Consider the following 20,541-nt stretch of genomic DNA (forward strand, 5'->3'; position numbering starts at 1 on the left):
TTATACTGTGGGACCTGGGCTTTGTCCTGCTGAGGACCTGCTGAGACAATGCAGAACAGACCACCGAGGGCTGGGGCGGGGGGTCTTCATGATTGCACGAGGGGCTTTCCTCAACACTTCTAGTTTGTCCTGGGGGAGGACCAGATGCATTTCTGGGGCCAAAGAAAACCGCAGGCAGAGGTGCAGGAAGCTGCTAGCTTGTCCTGGGACTGCCGGCAGTGGGTCACAGGGATGTAGACGACCTTTAAAGTTGATAAATGGAGCAGAATCAAGATTTGAACTCAAGAATCTCTTGCGTCATCATCCACCGACCCATCTGAGGAGTGCAGAGCATGGCTCTGGAAACTGAGTCCAAGAGGGAGTTCCCTGGCTGCTTTCCTAGTCTGAATCGTTTTGAGAAGGGGAGGATTAACTGAGGGGAAGAGGAAACCTTGAAAAAACTGCTTTGCAGCAGCCAACATGGTCCCTGGCTCTTTTTCTAATTCCTTACACTTGCCTTTAGGCTTGCTTGTTCCTTACTGCATCGTTCCAGAGAGACCTTCTGTGCCGCACACTACAGTTGCACCCCCTCCTATGCCACTTAGCGCTCACCATTGCCCAACATAGGAAGTACTTTATGTCTCCCTCTTGATTCTCGCTTTCTCCTGTGTTGGAGCATAAACTGGACAGAGGTAAGACGTGTTCGCTGCTCTATCCCCAGCACCTAGCACATGCCTGCCATGTGGAGGGCCTCCAATAAGCATTTGCTGGTGGAATGATGAAGAAGGAAGGGGCACTGGGGAGGGGGTAAGGATCTCCATGGAGAGCAGCATGGTAGGGGGTGGTAGAGACAGGGGGTAAAAGGATGAGAGGGACCCTCTCCAAACAAACCTGATCTTAATCTATTTTTATTGAAAGCCTATTGAAGTCCCCAGACCCTCCTTCTACTCTGGCCCTGCTTTCCTGACCGGGAGAGCAGCCTTGCTGGCCTGGGTGGAGGACGGCATGGGTTTGGGGTTTGGGAGGCCTGGGGTTGCCTCTCTGGTGTGCAGAAAGGGAGGGAAGACAGTTGCCAGCTGCAATGCCCAAGAGCAGGGAGCAGGTGCCTTGGCAGCTGGGCCTTGACACAGGCAGCAGAAGCTTCCTGCTAGAGCCACAGCTTGGCCTTGCAGCCTGGGAAAGACTGGATAAAAGGTGAGGTCTCTGTTGCTCTGCAGTTGGGCCGTGGGTTGCTCAGCCAGATGGGAGTTTAATTGGCTTCCTGCTCCCATGCAGGTCTTGGCTCTCTGGGGTCATGGTCTGGCTTCTGACCCCCCACAACCCCTGAGACAGGAGCATCTTTTCCCATGAGGACCCTAAGAGCTTTTATAGCTTCAGATCACCACATGCTTCCTTGCCGCAGCCTTCTCTCACTGCCTGTCCTGGTCCCTGGGAGTGCCGTTCCCTCAACAACTCACCGATAGCTGCTTTTTGTTGAGCAGCTTCCAAGGTGCCAGGCCCTGTGCTAAGGGATTCCTGCCTATCTCTGCCCTTCACCATCAAACTCCCTGTGAGACTGATACTGTTATTTTTCCCATTTTGCACATGGATACGAATGATTGCAATCATTTGTTGAGGGTTTTCCACGTGCCAGGCACTGTCCTAAGCACTTTATATCTGTGACAGATTGTGTTCTTGTTCCCGAGCCTTTGCTGCCCCTCCCAGTGGGGCCATCATGCGCTCCACCCTGTTGACAACATGTGTGACTTGTTTGGCGAATGGAATGGAATTGGAAGTGACATGCTTCTGGGTAGAAGTTCCAAGAGCCACTGCCGTTCTGCCTGTCTTCCCTCCACATCAGCCCCGCCTGGCGCTGATAGGGGCGGGTTCCTCTGTCTGGTTCCCAGAGTACAGACAGGCAGCCAAGCCGCACTGAACATGGAACGGGAGCAGGACATCAACCTTTGTTGTTGTAAGCCACTATGATTTGAGGGTTGTTTGCAGCATAATCTATCGAAAGCTGGTGGATACAACCTGCATTACCACATCTAATCCTAAGAATAACCCTGGAGGGCAGGTATTCATATACCCATTTTCAACATTAATACTATAACTCTTCTAAATCCTAGAGGAGGAGTCTGTGCGGCTCAGCCTGTATGTAGAGTCAACTTTAAAGAAACACAGGACAAGAGCCAAACTAATTACAAGGGAATTTTATTCTTACATCTTTAGAAAAAAGAGTCCAAATGTAGCTCTCAATTGAATTCCCTCTGCCCTCCCAACCACTTTTCTTTCACCCCCAGCTGCTCCCCAGCCTGACACAAATGTCCCCGACTTCTCCCCTGTCTGAGCTCCTTATTGCTTTTCTCTCCTTCCCTCACCAAAGCAGACCATTTTTTTTTTTTCCATTTACAAAAAGCTTGGATACTCCTTCTCTGGAGAACTCAATATCTGCTGGTTTTCAGGATAGGCAGGTTTTGCACCCCCCGAAGAGCCTCCGTTCCACACCACTGCACTAGGGTCCAGCCCCCAACATCTCCTAGGACAGACTAGATGACTTGGTCAGCTCTGATCCCAGCAAGCAAGAATCTTCTGCTGAAATAAGAAAGAAGAGGGGAAATCAGGCTGGTAGAATTCTCACTGATGGGCAGTGGGAGGGAGGGGCAAAGGCTGTGTCAACCCCACGTTAATATTTACCGTTACAGTAGTAATAATAGTCGCTAATATTTATTATGCATTTATGTTCCAAACACTATGCTAAGCCTTTTTTTTTTTTTTTTTTTTTGAGATGGAGTCTTGCTGTGTTGCCCAGGCTGGAATGCAATGGCACCATCTCGGCTCACTGCAACTTCCGCCTCCCGGGTTCAAGTGATTCTACTGCCTCAGCTTTCCGAGCAGCTGGGATTACAAGCGTGTGCCACCATGCCAGGCTAATTTTTGTATTTTTAGTAGAGATGGGGTTTCACCATGTTGGCCAGGCGGGTCTCGAACTCCGGACCTCAGTTGATCCACCTGCCTCGGCCTCCCAAAGTGCTGGGATTACAGGTGTGAGCCACCGCACCTGGCCACTAGGCCTTTTATGTACGTTTATGTCATTTATTCCTTATTGAAACCCTGTGAGATAATGAAAGTCCCCTTTTAGAGACGAGGAAGTGGAAGCATAAAGACATTGAGAAATTTGCCTAAGGATATAAGCTAAGAAGTGATAGAACCGAGGTTCAGACCCGGTTCTGAATCCGTGGCCTCGGTCTGTCACCGCTGTGCTGACCTGTGCTGATACAGTTGGCTCAGAGCTCCAGTGCCTTCCCAGAGCCCCTGGGACACATTGCTAGCACCTGAGCACGCCTGGGAGCCCTCCAGGCTGGTCCCTGCATATTTCACAGGCTTGGTCCCTCTCACTTCGTCCATCAACTCCACGGCCATTCACTTCTCTCAACATCCCCGAGGTGCCTTGCTCTGTTTCCCTTTGGGGTCCAGATCTGCATGAGGACACCTGTCTGTCCAGCCTGTCAGTCTCCCTGGTTAAGGGACCCTGATCTTTCAGACCACAGCTTTCTTCACCTCCTCTGGGCTCCCCTGCTGACAGCTGTGCTCTCATGCTCCTTGCTGACTGTCCACAGTGTTTCTCCAGCTGCATGTGTGCCCAGGGCACAGCACAGGCCTAAGACAGAGTGTGTGCTGAATTAATATTTGTGTAGTGAATGGATGACTGCTGTTTGGTGTTCAGTTTGTGTTAAATGGATTATTTTGTTACTCTACTGGATGATATTTCCTGGCTCATGGTTCCAGGCCACATCTGTGGTATTCACTGTCTTCCTTCTGGCCTGGTGATGTGGTTTGGCTGTGTCCCCACCCAAATCTCATTTTGAATTGCAGTTCCCATAATCCCCACGTGTCGTGGGAGGGACCTAGTGGGAGGTAATTTAATCGTGGGGGTGGTTACACTCATGCTGTTCTTGTGATAGTGAGTGAGTTCTCATGAGATCTGATGGTTTTATAAGGGGCTTTTCCCCCTTTTGCTTGGCACTTTGCTGTTGCCACGTGAAGAAGGATGTGTCTGTAAATTTCCTGAGGCCTCCCCAGCCATGCTGAACTGTGAGTCAGTTAAACCTCTTTCCTTCATAAATTACCCAGTCTTGGTATGTCTTTATTAGCAGCATGAGACCAGACAAATAACACCTGGTACTTGACGTTTTCATATTTGCCACATGTGATTTTCTGCCTTTATCACCTCCAAGCAGACCTGTTTTTTCCCCATTAACAAAAGTCTTGGATATCCCTTGTCTGGAGGAACTTGGTATCTTCTTTTTAATTTTTTTTCCAGGATAAACAGGTTTCATACACCCTGAGATAACTTATCAAGAAGGCTTCCTTCCACACCCAATGACCCAGGCAGGGTCCAGCACCCCCAGTGTCTGGATGAGTCCCTAGCCCAGAGAATGTTTCACTGGAGTTAGCATATCATAGATTTGTCACATAATGTTCTCTGCACTCCAGGCATCCATGACAAAACATGGATATCAGTCTCATCCAAAGAATAAAAAAATTATTTTACAACTTACGGCCAAAAACAAAAAAAGGAAAGAAAAGAAAAAACCAAATAACCAACAAAAAAATGGCAAGCATTGGCGGCTTCATCTGAGGCTTCGTCTTTCCTTCCAACTCAAAGAGAAGCAGGAGGTCATACAGCTTCCCATAGAACCTTGGAATTTTCACATTTGCTGCTTCAGAGGTGCTGGCTGCATCCCCTGTGTCTCCCCAGGGCCAGGAGAACTTTCCTGCGCTTGGCATAGAGAAGGTTTGAGTGGGGATAGGAGGGGGAGTGTGGGCAGGGTCTGGAAAGCTGCTCCTTTAGGTCCTTTCACCCATACTGCTATACACTTAGGTATACTTCAGACCTGTGCATCATCTGATTTATACCAAGTACAAATTGACAGGGGGGCACGCACAGTCATGGCTGAATTCTAAGCCTGAGAGTGGAGATGCTATCGGGGCCCAGCAATGTGCTCAGTTGACATATAAGGCTCCAAGTCAATAATCCCTCACATATGCTCAAAATCTCTACAAGGATGAACTAACAATGATTGTTCTCCAGGCACCGTTCTAGAGGCCTTATATTAGTGCTTCTCAAACTATGTCAGAATCACTGGGAGGGCTTGTTAAAATGCAGATCACTGGGCTCCATCCTCACAGTTTTAGATTCAACAGGTCTGGAGTGGGACCTGAGAATTTGCATTTCCAGCACGTTACCAGGTAGGCTGAAGCTGCTGGTCCAGGGATCATGTGTGAAGAACCATTGCCTTACATGTGCTTTCTAATTACATTCTCAGAAGAACTCATCTTTGAATTTACAGGTGAAGGTTAAGGATGGAATTCAAGCTTCCATGGCCAGTAACTGAGAGAGCAGGGATTCTAGCCCACCATCAGCTGATCCCAAAGCCCATTCTCCTTCCCTGTAGCCGCTTTATCTTCCCGTCACACCTCTCTGCCTTGGGAACTTTGCATAAAGACAAACCAACAAACCACCAAACACAATCGCAAACGCTTAAAGGAGCCGTTCCCCGTGTAGCCCTCTGCTACTTTTACCTCCATGATAGAGACAAGCTAAGTAAGATTTAGTGGTATGACAGGCACGTAACAGTCCATGACTGCAAATCAAATGCTTGGCAGAGCTGGGGCTCGAGAGTCTGATTCCTGCCTGGTAGGGAAGTCCCAAGGCTGCAGCGCGTTTTAATCGAGGTGCAGCAGGATCAGGGATGCAGTTTTGAAATGGTCTGCAGCCATGGCAGCCTTCCATACTGCTTCCACGCTCCACTGGCCATCTCTTGGCATAGCAGGGAATGGCTGCACAGCCCCTGCTCTGGAGGGCGCCTCGAGAGTGGCTTTATAGGAAGCTCTGGCGCCATGGAACCTTGCTTAAAAGCTGATGCATTTGTAAACAAGCAGAATAGCAGCTGCCAGACAGCTGGGAATCTATAGTCCCAACCAAATGGGCCAGCAGGGAGGGATGAGGAGAGTGGAATTTTTTCTTTTTCTTTTTTTACAAGACTGAGAGAATGGCATGTAACATTTAGCCTTGCAAGTAATACAGACATCACATTGAGAAACGTCTATGGGCACACATCTGTCTCTTGCAGTCATCTTGGGACCCGTGGGCACACTCTCCATCAGCCACATTGTCTTCCATTCCCTGGGCGAGGGCTGTTACATCAGCATTGTTTCAATTGTGACATTGACCGTGAGCACGGGGAATGGGTAAACTCACTCCTCAATGGTGCTTTAAGTACCTTTATGCATAGGAAAAAATCAAAAGATGCCTAAGGCACAAGAGGTCTCCTTCTCCAGTAAGAAAAACCAAATTTTATCAGAGATTTGGTTCCCTTTTAATAGTGATCCAGAGATTTTTATGATGTTTCTTGATTTCCTCTGCAAATATTTACCTCTCAAAAAGTGACAATGAAAGTGAAAATGGTAATAACCTAAAGGACAAGCTAAACTCGAGGCAGGAACATCAGTAGCATCTTGGTCAGACATTAAAAATGAAAAATAGGAAACATACTCAAATCTTTCAAAGATTGGGGACTGGATAAAAGCTTGAAGAACTCCTGGGAAAAAAACTCTTCTGAATAGATTTCAAAGCTCTGCTGAGCTGAATGACAGGAGGATTTTTTCTTTTTCTTTTTTTTTTTTTTAATGGAAAGAGTTAAATGTACCACTTCTCTGGGTTCCGGGAGAAACCCTTTTTATTCACTGGCAGCGACCACCTTCCCTGGACCTCCTGTGGACAGCTTTTCCTTTAGCCTTTTCTGGGGTAAGACCTGACAATTCAGAAATACTGAGTGTCTTTTCATAAAGCCAGTAATGAATCCATAGGCAGAAGGACAAAATTGCATTGTGTGCAGATTCATCACATTTCATTGACGAGGCCTGCAGAAAGGTACCAAGTACTTTCGCACCATCAATGAACCCACTAGTGCGGTTGCCAGGCATGCATTGTCAAACGGCTGATGCTCACCTCTTTCAGCGCAGACACTTTTAATTCTCCTTCTGTCATACTGGGTGGAAGTCTTCCTAAAAAGAAATCACATAACAACTTTGCCTTATGTCTCGTTCCTTAGGCACAGAAACTATAATACAGAGTTATCTACCAGGGTTATGTGCCCTAGAAGACCCTAGTTCTTAAAGTTTTCCTTTTGCCTATTCTGCTGCTGCCAGGTTTTCCTTCAAAAAGGAACCTCTCACTGTTCCTAACAGTGGCTGCGGAGGATTTGGACATCTGTATGGAAATGGGGAGGCACGGTAACTCCAAGGTTAGAGACTGTTCACCAGCTCCTTTGAAGAGGGGTCCCCAGTCACTATGTGAATCAGGCAAGTCATAACTATGCTTGAAGAAATAACTCAAAAGACACACTGTTTTTCAGGGCTGGCACTTCTGAAAGTGATTTTGCTCAGGAATTTGAGGGGGAGAAGCCCTCTTTTGCTTGGTGTCACTAAAAGTCTTTTATTCATCACATTGCTACAGACATGGATGTGTCAGGGGTGCGGCAGGGAGGGCTTTCAGAGCTGAGTGCCAGTCCCACTCCTGGAGCTGGGGCACCTAGAGATGGTCTCACAGGTGGCTGGCCTTCGATTGTGAGCTGGGAGGGAGGGGAGAGTGCTGGTGAGCAAGCAGCAGGTCCTGTAAATTAAGAAGGCACCCGTGAGTGTCTCCCCATGTCTCCATGGCCAGTCTCTTTTCCCTACCATTTCTCAAAGGACTCTGTTTCTCTGCCCTCCCTTCAGATAGTTATGAACTCAGGATTTTCAACCTTAAGTAGTTTTCAATGTCTGAAGCCCGAGTTGTAACAACAGCCCTTCTGATGTTCCACTTCTCTAGTATTCTAGTTCCTTTTTTGATGGTGATGAGTGTTTAAAGCCATTTTCTGTCTTTGGACATGTGGCTAGTTTGTCTCTTGAGCTGCCTGACACTTGTTTGTGGTCTGTAAAGAGCACGTGAGTTCATCCTCGGAATGGGGTGAGTGGTATCTACACAGCAGGCTTCCTGAAACAGGGATTGCACAGATTTTTCCAAATGTTACAGTAAAAGATGAGAGATCTGAATTCAAATAAGTGGACTGAGAATCATGGGATTCTTTAGGGAACATGTATTTTACAGATGGGGAAAAAGAGGTCCAGAGAGAGAAACTGATTTGCCGAGTGCCACTCAACCTGTGAGTGGGGAGGTGGGCCCATAAGCCAGGCCTTCTGATTTCAAGTTTAATGCCCTGCCTGTTACTGCCCTATCTAATTTCCTTTGATTGCTGGAGTAGTTTCATTTCCAGTGGAATAATTTCTTAACGCTTGTGACCTACTAATTTAGGAGGAATTAAAATGTACTAACATTAACATCAGTTGCAGAAGATTTTTTTTTTTTTTTTTTTGAGGCAGGATCTTACTCTGTTGCCCAGGCTAGAGTGCAGTGGTGCAATTGTGGCTCACTGCAGCCTTGACTTCCTGGGCTCGAGTCATCCTCCCTCCTCAGCTTCCCAAGTAGCTGGCACTACAGGTGCGTGCCACCACACCCACCTGGTTTTTAAAATTTTTTGTAAAGATGGGGGTCTCGCTATGTTGTCCAGGGTGGTCTTGAGCTCCTGGCCTCAAGGGATCCTTCTGCCTTGGCTTCCCAAAGTGCTGGGATTACAGGTGTGAGCATTTAAAAAAAAATAAAACATAGTGCCAGGGTCCTGAAAATTTCTTGATTTTCAGCCCCCACGTTGCCCTGCCATATGCAAAGCTTATTTAAGACCAGAAAATTTCCAAACTACTTCACTTTTCGCTGTGGGAACTATTTGGTAGATCTAAAATGAAGTTTTTTTTGTTTGTTTGTTTTTGTTTTGTGCATGTGTACATCAAAGAGTATTATAACTCAGAGAAAAAGCATTTACCTGCTCTTGGGTTAGAGGAAATTAAAGGAATGAAAGAAAATATGCACGGGGGTGTTAGTTTATCACACAGCAGCAAGAAGCCCCGGGTCAGTGTTTCTTCACTGTGAAAGCAAGTGTGAACCTTGAGCCCAGATTACACGATGAACCTTGGCTTCTAATCTTAATAACTAATTTCTCCTAAGTTAACTTTTCCTCCATATATTCCTCTAGTTCTAACATAGCACTTTAGAACACTCTGATTATAACAGGAATTTCTCCAGGGATACAGGGAAATTTGAACTTCTTAGCACTTAATGAAAAGCTCAGGTTTAATTTAATCCCTGTGATTGGGCTGGTTTAATTAATTTCTCATAGCACTTAAAACTTTGTTGATTTACCTGACTCGTGATAAGTTTACTTCCAGGCAGTTTTTCTTTTCCTAACATCAAGCTTACTAAGAATACTGAATTGAAGTCATGAACTTAGGTGAAAAACAATCATGCTTTGCAGCCAGGGTTGCCAAATACTTCACAGGACATAATGATACTAAAAGAAAAAAGTTTGTTTATCTGAAATTCAAATTTAACTGGGAGTCCTGTATTTTGATCTGCTAAATGTAGCAACCCTATTTGAACTTTGTAATAGATGCCCTCCTGAAATTTTGTGGTAGAGATTTTGCAAATAAAATCATGAACGTTTTGGGGAGCTGAATGTCTGTCCTTTGATAAACATGTGCATAACAAGTTCAGATTTTATATATATCTGGCTTGCTTTAGGTGCAGTATATCTGTGTGTTTTATAAATTCAATTTAAAAAAGTTTACTTTAAATATCAACCATTGCTTACCCTCCCTCACCCAGCCACAAATTATACAATTTCATAATTTGCAAACTTCACAGCACGGTTTAGAAGTATACCATTGTTCGTTCATGCCAACGTTTAGGTGCCTACATTTCATGACTTTTGAGCCTCTTTCGTGAAAACCCTAGCCTGGTGTGAACTTTGTGAGATTTTTCTGGAGCTCTCTGAGCCACTAACCCAAAAGAGTTCCACCTAGGACTTTGGTAACCATGCTAACAACACTTAATAAATGCTCACTGTATACGAAACCATGTGTATGCTCTCTGTATGCATTATTTCATCCAACCCCGATGCTCGTATGCCCAAGGGTACTGTTATTATCTTCATTTCACAGAGGAAACAAAAGACCCAGTAACTTGCCTATGGATTCACAACCAGTAAGTGAAAGTGCCGGCATTTAAACCCAGGTCTGATTCCAACATGCCTTTTAACTCTTACCCACATCAGCAAGTTTCCCACTCCCACCATAGAAAAGTTGGGGGCTTATGGTGGGCCTTGTGGAGCATGGGAGGTGTAGAAACTCACTGAGAGAAGGGAGAACCAAGGGGGGTCTACTGCAATCAACTGGCGAGGGTTGATTCTGCGGCACCCTACGAAGAGCTCATGTAGGATGGAGTGCGTTGTTTCCATTCTCTTAAGAGATGTGTTTGCAATAGAAAGCCTAGGATTTGAAATTCATGAATTATTTACAAATACTTTGACAGTGTCTATGACTTCTGTGTACATAAAAGTCACCTGGAGGACTTGCAAAAGGATTCCTGAGCCTGTGCTTTGAGGTTCTGATTAAGATTCCAATTCAGGCCGGGCACGGTGGCTCACACCTGCAATCCCACCACTATGGGAGGCCGAGGCGGGCGGATCACCTGAGTTCAGGAGTTTAAGACCAGCCTGGCCAACATGATGAAACCCTATCTCTACTAAAAATACAAAAATTAGCTGGTGTGGTGGTGGGTGCCTGTAATCCCAGCTACTTGGGAGGCTGAGGCAGAGGTTGCAGTGAGTTGAGTTCATGCCACTGCACTCCAGCCTGGGCAACTGAGCGAGACTCCATCTCAAAAAAAAAAAAAAGATTCCAATTCAGTGGTCCTAGGAGTCTGAAAGCAAGACTTGCTGCTTCATACTTTGCAGCTTTACTTCACTCAGTTGCATGTGTGAGCCAATGCAGACACACTTTGAGAAACCCAGATAGAGACTGTGTTCTGCAAGGGCAGAATTTGAATTACGTATCTTTGTATCCTCAAACCTCGAACAGAGCTAGACACATGGTAAACATCCAAAAATTACTGAGAGGGAATTACAATGCATGATCTTAATAACTAATTTATTAATTAAGGGTTTCCGTTGACATTTCGGGCAGCTTGAGAATAACCAATTATAATTCTAATCATGACTACAGAATTTTCTTCTGGGTTTTATGACTATAGAGTTTTCTTCTGGGTTTTACAAGTGTAAGAGTTGACTTTGATCTCCTGGGTCTACATTTCTGGGGTGGGGAATGGGCTGCTGGTGGTGATGAGCATGTATTTGTATTTGTGTACGGTGAAATCCTCGCTGTTCTTTTTCCGTGAAACCAGTGGGCACGCTTCTTAGGATGTGAATATGCATCTCTGCATTGCTCCGTTTCACAGTTGACACTGGAGATTAGAGTTGAGCTGTAAGCTTGTAAAAAGCCTTTGAGGAAACCCTTAATGAGGAACTGATCCTTTTAAATTCAAGTCTAATTACTTTTACAGCAACATTTCTATTTTGGATGCTTTCAATGAATAAAGTCTCTTTTATGCCATTGATGTAATACTAGCCCTTCCATTGCAGCAGAAAAAACACCCAACACGTGGCCTGACAGATAGACGCCAATGAGGGAGCCGATAACTCTTTTCTGCCTGAGCAGTTCACTTGATTTCAAAGGCCACCAGGAGAGAAAAGCTTGGATCCCACGTTGACAAGCGCTTGAAAAGACTTCTATCTTTTTTCTGCTATCCAGTCATTTGCTTCCTCTACTCTCGGTGGGGTGACAAGCAACCTCAGGCCACAAGCCTTTGAGTGTAGTGTCCTATGGGTCCCCGGGAAATTGGAAGGGGTATTGCGGTCATTTTAGTCACACAGACACATGCCTTTTCAATATCTAATATTTGATGGAAGCCATTTGGGGGCACTCTGGCAATTGGGTTTTCACAAATCGGATTTTGAGACATAACAGACACTAAGGAGGTGTTTTACAAATTGTCCCCACCATAACATAAAAAGGTTACTTTAAGAAGCACCTCAGGGCTGGGTGCAGTGGCTGACACCTGTAATCCCAGCACTTTGGGAAGCCGAGGCGGGCGGATCATGAGGTCAGGAGTTCGCAGACCAGCCCGACTAGCCTGGGGAAACCCCATCTCTACTAAAAATACAAAAATTAGGCCGGGAGCGATGGCTCACACCTGTAATCTCAGCACTTTGGGAAACCAAAGCGGGTGGGTTGCCTGAGGTCAGGAGTTCAAGACCAGCCTGGCCAACATAGTGAAACTCCATCTCTACTAAAAATACAAAAAAATAAGCTGGGCATGGGCAGGTGCCTGTAATCCCAGCTACTGGGGAGGCCGAGGCAGGAGAATTGCTTGAACCCAGGAGGCGAAGGTTGTAGTGAGCTGAGATCATGCCATTACACTCCAGCCTGGGCAACAAGAGCGAAACTCCATCTAGAAAAAAAAAAAAAAAAAACAAAGAAAATAAAAAAATTAGCCAGGAGTGTGGTGCACGCCTGTAATCCCAGCACTCCAGAGGCTGAGGCAGGAGAACTGCTTGAAAACCCAGGGGGCAGAAGTTGCAGTGAGCGGAGATTGGGCCACTGCACTCCAGCCTGGGCGATAGAGCAAGACTCTGTCTCCGGGTGTGGGGAAGTATCTCAGGTTGGTAGAGGAGAAATGAAGTCTGAATTTGTCTCTACTAACCTCCACCACAACAGAGTGTTTTCTTTTGTTTTTTTTTTTTTTTTTTGTTTTTGTTTTTTTTTAATGCAGATAGCACTTTTTGACAAGAGAGAGGAAGGCAAAATGGGAAGAACACTAAATTAGGAGCCTTTCACTAATTTACCAAGCTCACCTGAGCTTCATCTTGAAAAAAGCGTCTGTGACTACAAAACCTTCTATAAATATAAGGTGTTAAAATTCTGGCATCTACTCCCTGAATAGTGGGTGAAGGAATAGACGGCTGAGCTGCATGTGGGCGGAGGTGGCATGAATGAATTGTTTATGTTATGGGGAGAGGGTGTGCTGACCATTCTCCCACCAAGTGTCTGAGATAGTCAAGGGGTGTTGCCCATGGCCATCAGGTGATAGTACTGGGTTCTGGAGACTATGTGGTCAGCGCAGGCTCTGGGCCAAAACAGAGGTCAAAATAAAACAGGTACCAGAGTTGCCACTTGTGGCTACATGACTGTGAGCAAGTCACCTAATGACTCTGAATTCTCTTTTTCTCATCTACAAGAGCCATCTGCAGGGTGCCTTGTGCTAAAAAGCACATCATAGCTGCTCATGAAATCAGAGTTATTGTTAATTACAAACAAAGATTCTTTAGTGTCAGGCGTTGGCTTGAGGTTCTAGCTGCCACAAGTCTTTGTCCAGTAATTCCTGCAGTTATTTAATTGCATGAGGTGGGTTCTTTTTGATGCCTCTTCATTAGTATTCTGTGCTGTAAACATGGTCCTCGTGGACACTAAGGTCTTTTTCCCATTCTTACCATCAGGATAGTTCTTATCAATATGGGTGTACATTTGTCATGATGGATAAAGAGAAATGAGAGAAAGGCCAATAAGAACATTAAAACCTTAAAAGTTATGGAAGTTATGGAATCTCTGATGCAGTCTGTGCGCTGGGGTCAGACTACTCAGGTGCAGATGCTGACACCATTAGTTGCTTGTCGCATGACCTTGGGCAAGGTACATGACCTCTAAGCTGCAGCTCACTCATTTATAAAATGGCGATAATAATACTGTTTATAATGTTTATATAGTATAGGAGAGACTCATAAATCCTTATAAGAATTAAGGTAAAATATATGCAAAGTGCTTAGCAGAGTACTTACTATGAACTGCTATGAGAAAAATGTAAAAGAAGCTGGAGATAAAAGCTGAAAAGCAGCTTGGAGACTATCTAAAGTATATTATGAAAATGTAGAATGTCATAGAAAATGAGATGAAGTTTCAGCAAGAAAGATTAGGTCATGATGAAGAGTAATACGACTCTAGGGGTGATTAAACACTTGGGTAGAATTTCATCCTGCTTCTGATTTCTTGTAGGTTTTTTCTTCTAGTTCTTAGCTTTTGTGGACCTGCATATTAATAGAATAGCAACCAAAACAAAACTTTAAAAAATACAGTTAGAGACATTTGCTCCAAATACAACTCACGGCAAATACAGTTATAGTCATTAATACCATCATCATTGAATGTCAAAGTGCTCCTGCTGATTCCATAGGGAATAGCTGGGATTAGGATTGGGCATGAGATGACAACACCAAAGACAAAGCCCACCTCCTACGTGCTTAGATACAGAGGTAAACACCGTAGTCCTTGCCTCAAGAAGAACCATCCATCTAAAAAGGGACATCAAGTAGTTAGGGAAGGTAGGAACACTGGCTGTGTATGTAGCAATTGGCAGAGAGTGGACTGGGCTCCTTGCATTTGTTGCTCATTTGTTACTCATTATCCCCAGGAAGTGCAGTTCAGAAGGTAAGTTAAATAGCATCTCCCGGGCAGAGAGTTAGATCCTGGTTAGACAGTATTCAAATGCAGGTCCCTTTGATGCTGCAGGGTTTTCATGATGCCTCATAGCCATGCACACGTGATATAGAATGCCTGGTGTTACCTTAGGTGAGAGATGATCAGTGAGGCCCAAACGAGAGGTGAAGGGGGTCTGAGAGGGGTCTGTGTGGGTCTTTGAGGAGGAGCTGGGAGTTGAGCGGTGTTCTGAGAAGGGGTTATCCATCAGACTCTTCACAGGCAAGAGACCTACTCAGGTTTACTTAATTGGAAAGATGCTGGTGGCTCATGGAACTGAAGAAAACGCCGAGGAGGAGGAGGACGGCTGGGGCAGAGTTTCTTAGTGAGTGGGAAATGTAGGAGCCAGAGCAGGAAGGTGGCCACCTTCCCTGTCGGCTACATTGTCCGCTTCCATAGGTTTTAGTTCTCCAGTTTCCTGATTAAAAAAAGTCTCCTGATTTCTAGAGTTAAGAGAACAGAATCATTTCAATGATTCGCTCACGTTGTCCTTGTGCCGGCCTCATCACTTCCTTTCCAGTCAAAACTCTGGGCTCCTGAGCTACCCCCCTGGGTAGTTACAAATATGGAGTGTGAGTTCCTCTGGACTGGAATATGAAGCAAAGCCATAGGCAGCCAGAGTGTGGGGCAGGGTTGGGGAGTGGTGAGTCAGAGGAAGACAGAGGCCTTGGAGGTTAGGTTGGAGGAAGGAGGGAAGGTGGCGCTACTGACAGTCAAATCCATTGGGTTTGGGTGAAGAGGTCACCTGCAATCCTTTTTTGTTTGTGTTTTAGAGACAGGATCTCACTCTGTTGCCCAGGCTAGGGTGCAGTGCTGCCACTATACCTCACTATAGCTCAAACTCTTGGGCTCAAGCAATCCTTCCACCTCAGCCTCCCTAGAAGCTAGGACTATGGGTGCACACCACCACATTCGGCTAAATGTTTAACATATATGTTTTTAGACAGGGTCTCGCTATGTTGCCCAGGCTGGTCTTGAGCTCCTGTCCTCAAGTAATCCCCTGCCTTGGTTTCCTAAAGTATTGGGGTTGCAGCTGTGAGCCACCACACCTGCTGTGCCTGGCCTCTTCCACAATCTTGATGCCTTAGTCCATTTGTGTTGCTGTAACAGAATACCACAGACTAATAAAGAATGGAAATGTATTTTTCACAGTTCTGGAGGCTGGAAACTCCAAGATTAAGTCACTGGCATGTGGCGTGGGCCTTCTTACTGCATTCTCACATGGCAGGAGGCAGAAGGGCAAGGGCGCACCTAGCTGAACTTTATGAAACCTCTTTTAAAAGGGCCTTAATTCCATTAATGAGGGAGCAGACCTCATGGCCCGAGCACCTCTTAAAGGCCCCCTTCTTCATACTATCGCATTGGCAACAGCTGAATTTTGGTGGGGATTAAGTTTCAACATGACTTTTGGAGGAGACAGAAGCATTCAAACCACAGCACTTGAAAAGGAGCATTTTCTATGGAGGAAGAAGGGTGTTTGGAGTATGTCCTTTGGGTTATTAATTACAGCCAGAGCTCTGAGCGCTGACCTTTCCTGTTCATTGCTTCCTGCTGACTCGGGAGAATTGTAACTGGTTAGCCAGGCTCCTGGGACTGTGGAAGACATAGCTTCACCTGAGAGAGTGTGGGTGACTGGGCGGTGACTGATAACACCTTTGGTTTATCTGTTCCACTCCATCCTTAGTGAGAATAAACCAGGTGCAAGTTGGAGGTGCTTCCTCCGTCTCAGGATGAGGAAAGAGTGGTGTTTGGGAGAACAGATTCCAAACCTTGTGTTTGAGCAGTAACAGAGCACCTGGGTTGGGCTTGCAGGTATCTGTTTCAGGTGTGCTGTCTCTCTTAAGGCAGAGCAGCACGGGAAACGCTAGGGAGGCTGTGTGGGGAGAAGGACGCCTCTGTGAGGAGACACGGCGACTCCCTTCCATGGTGAGTGGCCTTACCTGTGGAGGCAGCTGGCAGTGTGCCTCCAGAGGCTGGATCCTTTGATCTGCAGTCATATTGCTGGAACTGCCACCACTTATTCGGTTTGGAGGTTCTCAACCCCGAGCCTTCATTAGCATCGCCTGGAGGGTTTGTGAAAACACAGATTTCTGGGCCCTATGTCCAGACTCCCTGATTTAGTGGGTCTGGAGTAGGGCCTGAGAACTTGCGTTCTGACAAGCTCCCAAATGATGTTGATGCTGACGGTCCATCTGTTGACAATATCTTGGGGGCCACTGCTGCAAAGCTTGTTTCCTCAAGTGCCCACCACCCTGAAGTGTTCTCAGGCCAACAAGACATGGAGCCTGGTGAACAAGTCAGAAGACAAAATCCTATTGAGGATCCTGATACGGTTTGGAACTGTGTCCCCACCAAATCTCATGTTGACTTGTAATTCCTTGTGTTAAAGGTGGAGCCTAGTGGGAGGTGGTTGGATCCTGGGGGTGGTTTTCTCATGAATGGTTTAGCACCATCCCGACGGTGCTGTTCTCACGAGAGTGAGTTCTGGTTGTTTAAAAGTGGGTAGCACCTCCCTGCCTGCCCGTCTTGCTTCTACTTTGGCCGTGGGAAGTGTGCGCTTCCCCTTTGCCTTCCACCATATTTGTAAATTTCCTGTGGCCTCATCAGAAGCTGAGCAGATGCCAGCATCATGCTTGCTGTACTGCCTGCAGAACCGTGAGCCAATTAAGCCTCTTTTCTTTGTAAATTACCTGGTCTCAGGTAGTTCTTTATAGCAATGTGAGAACAGCCTAATACAGATGTCAAAGTAAACTCACTGAGAGACTCCAGGGAAGTAGAGGGCAGAGGAAGATTTTAGGGCTGCAATTTGCCTGGAGCAGAATGCATAACAATTGTTAGCTCTGGTATGCTATGGACAAGGTGACTTTTTGTGTTGCATGTCACATGAGGAGTTTTCCCCTGGTTTCTGGGAAAGATGTTGCACTGAGAAAAGTATTGCAGAGAAATCTGTGCCTTTCATACCCACCTGCTACACTTAGACAATAGACATCCTTTTAGAAGAGGACGAGGTATTTCTGTAGCATCTATTAGGTGCAGAGCAGTAGGGTAGGTACTTTGCAAACATTGCTTCCTGCAGTTTTCAAAAATCTGCAAGGTCTGTATTGTTTTCATTCTATACATAATGAAACCAAGTCTCGGAAGGCCGAGGCGGGTGGATCACGAGGTCAGGAGATCGAGACCATCCTGGCTAACATGGTGAAACCCTGTCTCTACTAAAAATACAAAAAAATTAGCTGGGCGTGGTGGCAGTTGCCTGTAGTCCCAGCTACTCGGGAGGCTGAGGCAGGAGAATGGCGTGAACCCGGGAGGCAGAGCTTGCAGTGAGCCGAGATTACGCCACTGCACTCCAGCCTGGGTGACAGAGCAAGACTCCGTCTCAAAAAAAAAAAAAAAGATTAAAAAAAAGCAAGAAATACACCAGAATCACAAAGCTAGTAATTGGCAGAGGCAGGACTTAAAAACATGTATCATTCTTATCCCAAATCTGTGTTCTCTTGATTTACCATTGGAAATTCAATGTTTCCTTTACAAAAACATGCAGTTTTTAAAAATGAAATATTACTTCTTAGTTTAAAAGCAAGGTTATATGTTCAGGACCAAGAAGACATAGGCCCGAATATGTGGGAGTTATAGATAGAGGGATAAAGAACATAAAACATGCCAAATTAGGACATCAGAGATATTGATATTGATCTGATTGGCTATTATGGCTTCTTCCCTCCTCTGTTCACTCTGGTAGTTTTCTCAGGTAAGAGTTCAGAAAAACCAAAATAAGATGCAGAGGGAAGACTTGGTGAATCTTATATGTAAAGTGCTTAGAACAGCGCCTGGTGCAATATGGATGCCCAGTAAATGTTAGCTCTCCTCACCATCATCATCTTCACTTCCGCCATCAGCACCAAGTGCTTCTCCAGGGAGGGTGAGGGTAGGAATTAGGTGGGCACCAGCAGTGGTGGGCAGAATCACAAAGGAAAAAAGGGATTGCAAAGAGCAGCCTGCAATGAAGTCACGGAAATTTTCTGAAAATTCTGGGTTGTGATTTAGAAGGCAAATATGACTTGATCGACGGAGCTGTGTTGGAGGAATTCGCGGGGGTGGGAGGTAGGAAAGTTGTCGACATTGGTAAGGCAGAAAAATGGATCAGTCAGGGAGAAGTGCTTGGGGAGCCCTTGTATTTCAGGAAGGGAAATACCAGCTAGGAAGGGAATTTGAAATTTGGGTTCCTCTTGCTAAAACACAAACTACCTGATCAGAAGACTCATCCAGCATCTGTCAGGGAGACTCTGGGTAGTGTCTACCTGTTGCTGTACTTAAGGCAGTCCTTGGAAAAAAGCTTGGCAGGAGCACTTGACAGAGATAAATCTACTGATGGAAGGTGCCAGGACAGAAATGGATGTGGCTGCACACGTGGGGATGACTGGTGGAGGGGCAGGTGGGCTGTGAAGAGGGGCCAGGCTGGGGCAGCTGCGGCCAGGCTGCCAGAAACTGATTTCCACACTGCATGAGGAAGGAACGCTAGGGGAGGGGCCGGACTACTTTTTGTAGGAGGCTAAAGGGAGACAAGGACAGAGCTGCCAACTGCCATGCATCTGGGGAGATCAACAACTGGCCAGATGTTTTAGACACAACCTGTGTGGCCACCTGAGCATATGCCAGTTATCAAGACGGATGATACGCAATAGCCAACTGGGGCACTAGGCTGTGTCTTTCTGAACTCATGGGCTGTCTGTGCCGTGCATGCTGATGTGTGGGACATGGAGAGATGCAAGTGACGCAATGCAAAGTGTGTGCTGTTTCCGTAGCTAATTAGGAGCCTGGTGACAAAGCAGGAGCCTGGCAGAGAGGTGAGAGAGGGGGTCTGCAGGCGGCCGTCAGAGCCTGGTGCTGGGTATTCTGTGCTGGGATTGATGGATTGAGGCTCCAGGGTGGAGCCATTCTAGAACGTCTTGTTCCTGTCAGATCTGCAGCAGCAGGCGGGTGATGTGGCCTTGATTTAACTCTTGTAAGACTGGCCTTTCTAGCCTGTTTCAGCACACTAGGGCCGTGTGACAGAGGATTCTTGGCACGATTCACAGAGGTCTCAGTACTTAACAGCCTCTCATTTTCCTGCTAGTCCGAGGGAGTTTGTACTGTGAGTTTTTCAATCAGAAGCAAGCAGCCCTGAGATCTGTGGCTGGCCAGCAGTCCTTAGGGAAGAAGCTAGCTGCAGCCCAGCACCCCGTGCCCGTGGCAGGCAGGCTGGGGAGGACACTCATTTGTCCAGGAATGGCAGGTTCGAGGCCCTTTGGCCATCCCGTTGGCCATCTCCAGCCTCAGCTGAGTAAACTCCCTTCCCCCGCATCCCAAAGTTTGAACTCAGTAACTGTTTTAATGTGAATCAACATAGGAGGGAAGTAAAAAAGAGCTTGCAAGTTAACACAAACAAAACTTTAGCTCACAGAAATCCAGACTAGCAGGCGCTTGGGTGGTGCACTGCAGGACACCCCAAATCACTCGCTCCTGGATCCCTGACTGAGCATTTTTCTAGAGTCAGCGTTAGTGATGGAAGAAAGGAATGAGGGAGGGGAGAAGGTGTCTGGAATGTGAGACAGTGAGTGGAGGGTTGCTGAGGTGGAAGGAGAGAAGCAGGATGTGGGCCCCAGTGGAGGAGGAAGGAGGCAGGGTCCTTGGCCTCAGCAAGTGCAGGGATTGCCGGTGACAAAAGAGGCCTGTGTCCCTCAGCCGGGCAGGCAGGGGAATGAGGCCTGGAGGTAGGGTAGAGGTGGCCAGGGGTTAGGACACGGAGGAGCCGTTTGGAAGTAGATTATTAACAGGATCCCAGAGGATCTGCAGGGGGAGTTGGGTGGGGAAAGCCCAGGGAACAGAGGGCTTGAGAGTTGCCTGCACATTTAGAGGACTGATGAAATCACGTTAGAACAAAACCACTGGGCCCCAGTCTGAAGTTTCTTGCAGGATGATTAGAAAATATGGCTTGAGGGGACTTTGCCTTGAGAGGGTCCTCGATAACTACTCTGTTTTTTGTTTGTTCGTTTGTTTGTGGTTACTCCGTTTTTTGCTTGT

At 46.4% G+C, this 20,541-nt stretch overlaps 1 long non-coding RNA gene across 2 annotated transcripts in view; it reads left to right on the forward strand.

The window, feature by feature from the left end:
- Window positions 1-20,541, forward strand: part of LOC105491753 (uncharacterized) — a 70,671-nt gene that overhangs the window by 27,241 nt on the left and 22,889 nt on the right. The window contains exon 5 of one of the 2 annotated variants that reach the window (XR_003020403.2): window positions 503-671. The exons of the other annotated variant lie outside the window; for it this stretch is intronic. This is a non-coding gene — a long non-coding RNA (uncharacterized lncRNA). The remainder of the gene's footprint in view (window positions 1-502; window positions 672-20,541) is intronic. 2 annotated transcript variants of the gene reach the window in all.

Source organism: Macaca nemestrina, chromosome 16 (genome assembly GCF_043159975.1).
Source record: "Macaca nemestrina isolate mMacNem1 chromosome 16, mMacNem.hap1, whole genome shotgun sequence".
In the NCBI taxonomy this organism is placed as follows: domain Eukaryota; kingdom Metazoa; phylum Chordata; class Mammalia; order Primates; family Cercopithecidae; genus Macaca; species Macaca nemestrina.